Below are 7,962 nucleotides of genomic sequence, written 5' to 3'. Positions count from 1 at the left end.
CCGTATGTAACCGAATGCTGCAAATGAGCCCAAGAATTAATGGGCCCTAAGAAGGCCGAAAGATAACTTGGGCTGGAAATGGCCCAATGGAATAACGGGCCGTTAATGGGTATAAAGTGATACACTGTTCATTACGGGCCAGTTTCACCACGGGCCTTTAATGCGCCAAGAGTTATAAAGGGCCTCATATGGACCGAAAGAAGTCATGGGCCACACATGGGCCAGAAGTTAAAACGGGCTGGAATCATATTGCATGTCCCAGATGACGCTACTAGGCCTAATTCAGATAGGACATAACGGGACCTGGGTTAGCGGGCTGTAAATGGGCTATATGCGAACAGGCCATTAACAGGCTATCCATGGGCCGGCCCGCCACCTTTTGACCAAGTCAAACGGGCTGTCCTTTTCATAGGAATGGGCCTTTGTTGGGCCGTGCCATGAGTCGCCGTATCATAGGCGCCTTTTGTCCAATGAGCGGATGACATCTGTCCCAACAGTGAGCCGACACGTGTTTCCTCCAGCCAATGATGATTTTACACGTGGAAAATCCCCACTGGCCGGGGCTGTTAACGGGTTATCGGATCCAAAACCCGACCCGATAGCTTAACGGCGTTCCTTTACGGTGGATGCCACGTGTCGGTCACCCTTGACGAAAGCACTTCTGTGACACGCAATTTATCGTCATGGAAGTGGACACTTCCGTGATGATAATTTTGGTAATGTCATGGAACACTTCTGCAACAGCACAGGTATGACTATCTTGATTCTGTCATAAAATCGTCATGGATTTACATGCATGACAAAAAACGCGACCTACTGTGACAAACCCGTATCATCATGGAAGTGTATTTCTTTGTAGTGCAGGCTCTTGCATGAGACAAAATTGCTATTTGAGCCCACTATTGTAGTACTAGTACTTGGTAGTATAGCCCTGTAAGCCGGAGAGGAGTATTTGCCTTTCTAGAAATTTCAACAAGTGAATAGACTACACCGCGTGCAGTACTCCCTCACTTCCGGTTTATAGGGATCAAATCTCAAACCTCATCAACCAAGGCATTTTGCGATTGGAAGAATGTATCTCAGATACTTTACAAAAATACCCTAATTAAACTCATACATTAATTACGTAGTTCTCTCGTTTTCCTCCGCACCTTGGTCATGGTGCACAATATTGAGCACTCCTATATGACTAGCCGCTCTATCTACATGCGGGACATCAAAGCATCCGGGCCCGCGTACCATCGACGGAATCATAGCGAGGTGCTATAGTCGAGACTCACCGGTCACCCCGGTGTGGCCGTCATGACCCGTCATATCACAAAACCCACACCTTTACTAGGAGTGGTAAAGTGGCCTCGAAGTTGGATGGGACGAAGCAACCATCATTTCACTGGAACGCTCATTGAAGCCCCTTCTCCCCTTTGTTGAAGAAAACCTCACTCCAGGCTACTCACTTCTGCCATTTTTCTTCTGTACCGACGAAGGAAAGGTGGGCGAAACAATGATGTTGCTATATTTTCATTCCAAGAATCTTCTTTTTGCGAAGCACCGGCCGATTCTCACAGCCTATTCTTTTCTCGTTTTCATTGCAATTATGGTTTCCTTTCGATTGCTTTTTGTTTGTCAGTTCATTGATGGATCCTGGAGCACTAGGCAAAGAGTTGCCGTCGGACAACCCACTGGAGACAGCGATCTGCAGGAAGCGAGCACCGACCAACAAGTTGACCATGTTGGCGGGTCAACCCATGGAGATGAAGAAATGCGAGAAACAAGAATTGGCCAAAGAGTTGACAACGTTGGCGGAGGAACTCCTCAAAGAAAGTTGGAAGAACAACAAGGGCCCCACCGTGCCTACCCCAGAAACTCTGATGGCCACCTATGCGAGGCTCAAGGCCGAGTTTGAGTAGATAGTCTCCGTTGAGAAGCATTATTCCCCTGGCAAGGTGATGGCCCCCATCGAGGACGAGGAGATGGCCCCCTGAGGGATGGGATCCCTCGGTGAGCTGCACAAGGTAAAATAATGGCTTATTACCATAGTTGTGGTTTTTGATTATTTGCAATGTGCTTGCTAATATGTTAGGGTTGTGCAGGTGCCGGTGGACGTCCTTGATGATCCCGATGTCGTGGCCCATCCTATGGACAACTCCCCAAAGATCGTTTTCGATGTCGCGGTCCATCCTGTTGGCATCGCCCCAGAGATCGATTCCGATGCCGTTGTCCATCCTGTGGACATCGCCCCAGAGATCGATTCTGATGTCACGGTCAGTCCTGTGGACATCGCCCCAGAGATCGATTCCCATGGCGTTGTCCATGCTGTGGTCATTGCCCGAGAGATCGCTGACAAGAAATAGTTGGTCACGCTAATCCTTCAGGGTAGTTTGCATTGCCCTGTGTTTAATTACCAGAATGATGCATTTATCAAACCATCTTAGGGCTAGTGCACTGTCTTGTGTCGGTGGTACTTGCTACTTTTGTTTGATAGTGAATCATGCGAACCCTCTCTGAGTTATGGAAACAGATGTATCCTCACCAGCTTTTGATGTAATATATGGCATGCTTAGATGTAAGTTTGAACTGTTTATCATATCAGCATGGCTTGTTTGATGATTCTTGCTGTTAGTAGGCTAGCTACTGTGCCAGTTGTAGTACTTGCAAAACAATCACCAAAGAGAAACGTTGGGGCTGATGAGCTCGTGGTACGCTTATACTTATCCGTCATCGATCGGCCAATAGCCTAAGGTCCTAAAATTGTAGGCTTAGTTGACACGGATACATTCAGGCCTCATTTGGTTCATAGGGTAGGAAAATCGTAGCAAAAGTACAGAGACGTACAACACAAATCATAGCAGTACAGAGATATACTCCCTCCGTTCCAAAATAGATAACCTATAAGCGGGCTAGTTTGGCCTAGTAGTTTTTTTAGGATGGCCTAGTGGGTTTCAGTGATATGACATGGTACAGCGCCGTCTAATCTTCACGTGTGGTAGCAGTATTGCGGGTACAGTAAGTTTTCTAGAAGAAGCGGAATTCAACGAGGTCATGATGGTTCCTTCGTCTGACCAACTTACAGTGGGGAAGGTTGGGCCTGCAACGAGCATTCATTGTTTATTTTTGATAAAAGCTATTGTCTCCACTGTTACGATGGAGGAGTGTGAACCACGACATCCCAGTGAACTTGGCATGTGCACCACTCCCTCCTTCCTCATGTAATACTACCATAATGTTGACTATAAGGTTGGCTATAAGGTTACAACTCTTTCTCACTTTCTCTCTCTCTATTCCTCTCAAATGTTTTTTACCTTTTTTTAGACACAATTATTTTTTATGCCTCTTTTTTTAGAATTATTTTTTTATAACTAGGAGCACGTGTAGTGACGGGCTCTTGTAGAGCCCACTCCTTGACTTTGTCAATGCCTCTATCTCCTCCACATAAGCTGGCTTATAACCCAGTATTTTACTGGTACTGCTTGCTATGCATGCATACAATGGGTAGCTAGTGTCTGAGGGGCCAGGGCGGTCAGAAGCGGGCTTGGAAGCGGTCCGGACTCCCGCATGGCCCACCTCACATTATCACCATATATTTCTTGGAGTCCGTGTGCGGCAGGCGGGCGATCTGCTCTCCCTCCCCCGTCTCTCTCTTCTCAGCCGATGCCCGCCGAGCGATTAGATTTTGGCTATCGACGGTTTATTCAATTGCAGTCCCACATTTCAGTGAAATTGCAAGACAACACGTGTCCCCTCTGGTGAGCGGCGTGCGAGCCGGACTGTCGGGGGTGTGACACGTACGAGTCGTAAGTGTGCCGCCTTTTCCTTTAGAACTTGCAAAGCATAACATTTTCGCGCGATCGACCGATAGAAATCTAGAACAAAATGATGAGGGTGGTGCTTTCCCACTTGTTAGGCAGGCTAGTTTGAGTGATATGATGTGCTACAGTGCCGTCCACTTGCTCCATTTTTATGTAAGGAAGAGTTTACACTCTTACGTGGGAGGAGTGCGAAACACCGGGATCTGATTTTGATCGAGGGATAACTGTTCCCTGCCAAATAATGGAGCACCGTTAGTGATTATAGCATGATAGTTAGGGCATCTCTAGTGTTGGCCCACAAATTTACACCGGCATCTGTCCGAGGACACTGATGGATGCCATCCGATGCTGCCCGCATACCTTTCAACAGCTATATGAACTAACGAGACGAAATTCGTGCAAACAAAGCAAATTTCAAATTAACCGGATGAAATTCATTACATTTCGAAAACTTTTCCTACAAACTGGATGAAATACATTACATGTTTCGCACAAACCGTACTAAAACCGACTGTAAACCTAATCTAAACAATCGCCAGCGCCCGTCCACCATGTCCGGCCATGAATCTGAGAAAGTCGGCCACTGCCGTTGCCTCCTCCTCATCTGCCTCGATAACCTCCTCCCCCAGTGCACAAGGTTTTGCAGATTTCCGCCTCCGCGTCCCCGTCAAGCGGCTAATCAGCCGCGATGTTTCCCCACCAAGCTTGGCATCGACTGAGTGGAGTAGCGGTGGCCTTCCTGGGACCAGAGCCGCGGCGACGTACCGTGTACTACTCTTGCTCGCTGCCGGCTGCACCCGTGCACGCGCACTGGCTTCGTGCTCGTGGCGGTGGAGGGCGGCCGGGGGGGGGGGTGCCAGCGATCTCCTTTGTCTGCTCTTGTGATAGTACATCGAAGAGAGCTTTGGAGCGCGCCCGGAGCGGAGCCGCCGATGTCCCTCGTCTGCTCCTGTAACAGTACGTCCAAGAGAGCTTCGGAGGGCCAGGAGGCCATGGCTGGAGTGGTGCCGACAGAAGGAAGGGACGTCTTTGGCTATGGCTTGGAGCTTGGGCTCAAGTTAATATAGCGGGCATCTGGCAATGAGCTATGGCAGACGGATGGACGGCTGGCGCCGGAGTAGGTTCGTCAGGCATGAGTGCGGACGCTGCTTCAGTGACTTAACTGCAGGTGCATTGGGTTACTGACATGTGGGCCCAACGGGCATCTGGCCCGCATGTCAGTGACACACCAACTGCACCTGCAGTTAAGTCCGGTGAATGCGGCATTGATGTTCTAGAGAGACAGTGATCATTTCAGGCGGGAAGTGCGCGCTAGCGATGGAAGCGGTTTTGGTAGGCCAGGGCGGCCAGACGCTGGCGTGGTGGTAAAGTGTGAACTCATGGATGACGAGCCTTTGAAGCATATGTGGCACATATTGACAACCAGGCATCCATGTAACCACTCTTGTTGCCAGCTAGCCTTCGACGACACCATTAGACAACACAACACACAACCATGCATAACTTACGAATAATGGATGAATCGATCAGACACACACTCGTGTACAGTGGCAACTAAGATCGGTCGCTCACGATAGTACATACTCCGTACCATAGTACCCTCTCTAGCTAGGATGTTTTATAGATTGTCTTTGTGATGGACGATATACATGAGCAAGGTGCTCCGAGTATGACCGTTGGTGTTGAGCCAGGTGAATACATGCTCGGCGTTCGCGTAGGCCTCCATCAAATGTCTAGACAGTAATGTCAGGCACTGCCAGGGCATGCAGGTGATGGGATTGCCGTTTGCGTTGTGCCATGAGTAGGAATTTGATTGAGAGGGCGACGTGCATGCATTAGCATGCTTTGATAGCATGAGCGTGAGTGTCTGACGCAAAGTATTTCATTTTCATTTGGCTGATGAGTGTGCGTTGCAGCGACTAGTCCATGGTTTGATTCCGCACGTATGCATAATTTTGGTTTTTATTTCTTTCTTCACTGACAGGTAGGCCCGCCTAGATAGATAAAGAACACGAGCTGATGAGGCGCATGCGGACTGTTTGACTGGTCAACTAGACAAATACGGAGCTATACGCTGAGCAAGTGACCATATAATCACCATATCTCGTATACAATGATCAAAGTGAGCTATCAAGACAAGTTCGATAACCGCCAATGCATTTAACTCGGTAATAAATGACCAGGATTGAAGCGGAATCCAAATTTCCTTCGTCTTCTGTCCTTGAGCTCTTGAAAAACCAATGCACTATACGATTGTCCAGCCACTCCACCCAGAGCTCTCACCAAGCGTCGTTCATGCAACCGCGCCGCACATTCACCGGTAAGGAAGCAATGGCATCCAGCCGCGCCGAGTTCCCCGCCGCCCACGACCGCACACAAAATGGTAAGGAACCAATGGCATCCCGTCGTGCCGAGTTCATCGCCGCTCGTGACCTCACACCTATGTGGTAGGAATTTGAAGCTGCCAAGGCCGAATGGGCGGTAGAGCAAGAGGTGGCCAAAGCCGCACAGAGGGAGCGGAAAAGTCAGAAAGCACTCAAGAAAAGAGAGGCCCGCCGCCTCAAGAAAGAAGAGGACGCACGTGCTGCTGCAGAGGGGTCGGCGGAGAACCAAGCACGGTGTGGTGCCACCGGCAAAGCCGGGAAGGAGAACCACGACATCTGGCCAGCATGTGATAAGTAGTAGTACTAGTAGTTAGTGTGTGTGTGTGTCTGTGTCGGAGTACGACCATGTACCAGTACTACTAGTTACTACTGTAGTTTTTAGATCAAATTACTAGTACATTAGCCTAGACTCAATGGAAAAATTCCTGTCCCATGCATGAAATGGCATCTCTTTCTCTATAGGAATTGAGATGCATGTCATCTCACTTCCTATGATTTTCATATTCCTATAAAATTCCTATCCTATGAACGAAAGGAGGCCTCTGTTGGAGTATGTACTGTAGCTAGCAGTACTGCTGGTACAGTTGTTTTCTTCAAGAAGCGGAATTCAACATAGTCATGATGGTTCCTTCATCCGAGCAACTTCAAAGTGGGAAATGTTGGGCCTGTGATTTGATGGCTCATTAGTCATTATTACTGCGGCCTGGCGACCGGGGTGGCTCTCCCTTGGAGTTCTGCGTGCATGACAAGTAGACCAGGATGGTCGACGTCCCACATGTTGGCGAACGGAAGTATTCTTTCCGATATCGAGGAGCAAGGAAGCCGCCTGGTATAGTATCACTGCTGATTGGTTCTCAAAAAAAATAGTATCACTGCTGATTTATATTTATTTTTTATTTTTGATGAATGCTAGCGTTTCAACTCTTACAACGAAGAGTGCCAAACACGGCACGTGCTAGATGTCCCACACATCAGCGAAAGGAGTGGGACATGAATAGCGTGGTAGAGCCCATTGCAAAAAAAAATAGCGTGGTAGAGCGTCTCCACTTCTTCCACTTCTGGGTCGGAGACCACACATAGTAGTACTAGTGGTATGAACGATACAAAGTGCGACATGGAGAGAAAGACACGTCTAGTTGGAAGGTCTCAGGGCACACGTAAACAAATACAAAAGCTAATATGTGCCTCCAATTAATATAGTAGTAATAGAGTACTTAGGCACGTACTCCATAAGATCACTGTGCATTGCACGTACAACATTTAGTGGTACTACGTAGTAAGAGACAAATGCCGCCCAAGAGTTCCCTTCTCGACCCACTTTTGGGTGTTTGGTAGAGTGTATGGAGGGTGCATGAGTCCACACTAGTTTAGCACAAATACACTAGAAGCATGCATGAAGAGAGCATGCCTGAAGAGGGGTGTTGAGTTGAGCATGCATGAAGAGGGAACAACTATGCTAAGACGAGAACGCAACCAAACACACACTATATGCCATGCATGTTCATACCATTTGTGCCTTTCTACTTCACTTACTGCGCTACATTACTCAGGTTCGTACGTCCACTCCTGGGTACATGTCCGTCTCATAGTTCCAGTCCCACGTGTTCTTCATATAGATGGAACGATCCTTGCATGACACATGCACCTTGATGCTAGATGTCTCGCGTGTTGGCAAAAGGATGAACAAAGCTCACGTAAAAAAAAGTGGAAGAACATAGATTCCTGACGACCGAGAAGGAGCAAAGAACCTCGTGGTGGAGCATCTGCACTCA

Source organism: Triticum dicoccoides, chromosome 2B, assembly GCF_002162155.2.
Source record: "Triticum dicoccoides isolate Atlit2015 ecotype Zavitan chromosome 2B, WEW_v2.0, whole genome shotgun sequence".
NCBI lineage: Eukaryota > Viridiplantae > Streptophyta > Magnoliopsida > Poales > Poaceae > Triticum > Triticum dicoccoides.
Note: the sequence above shows the minus strand (reverse complement) of the source record.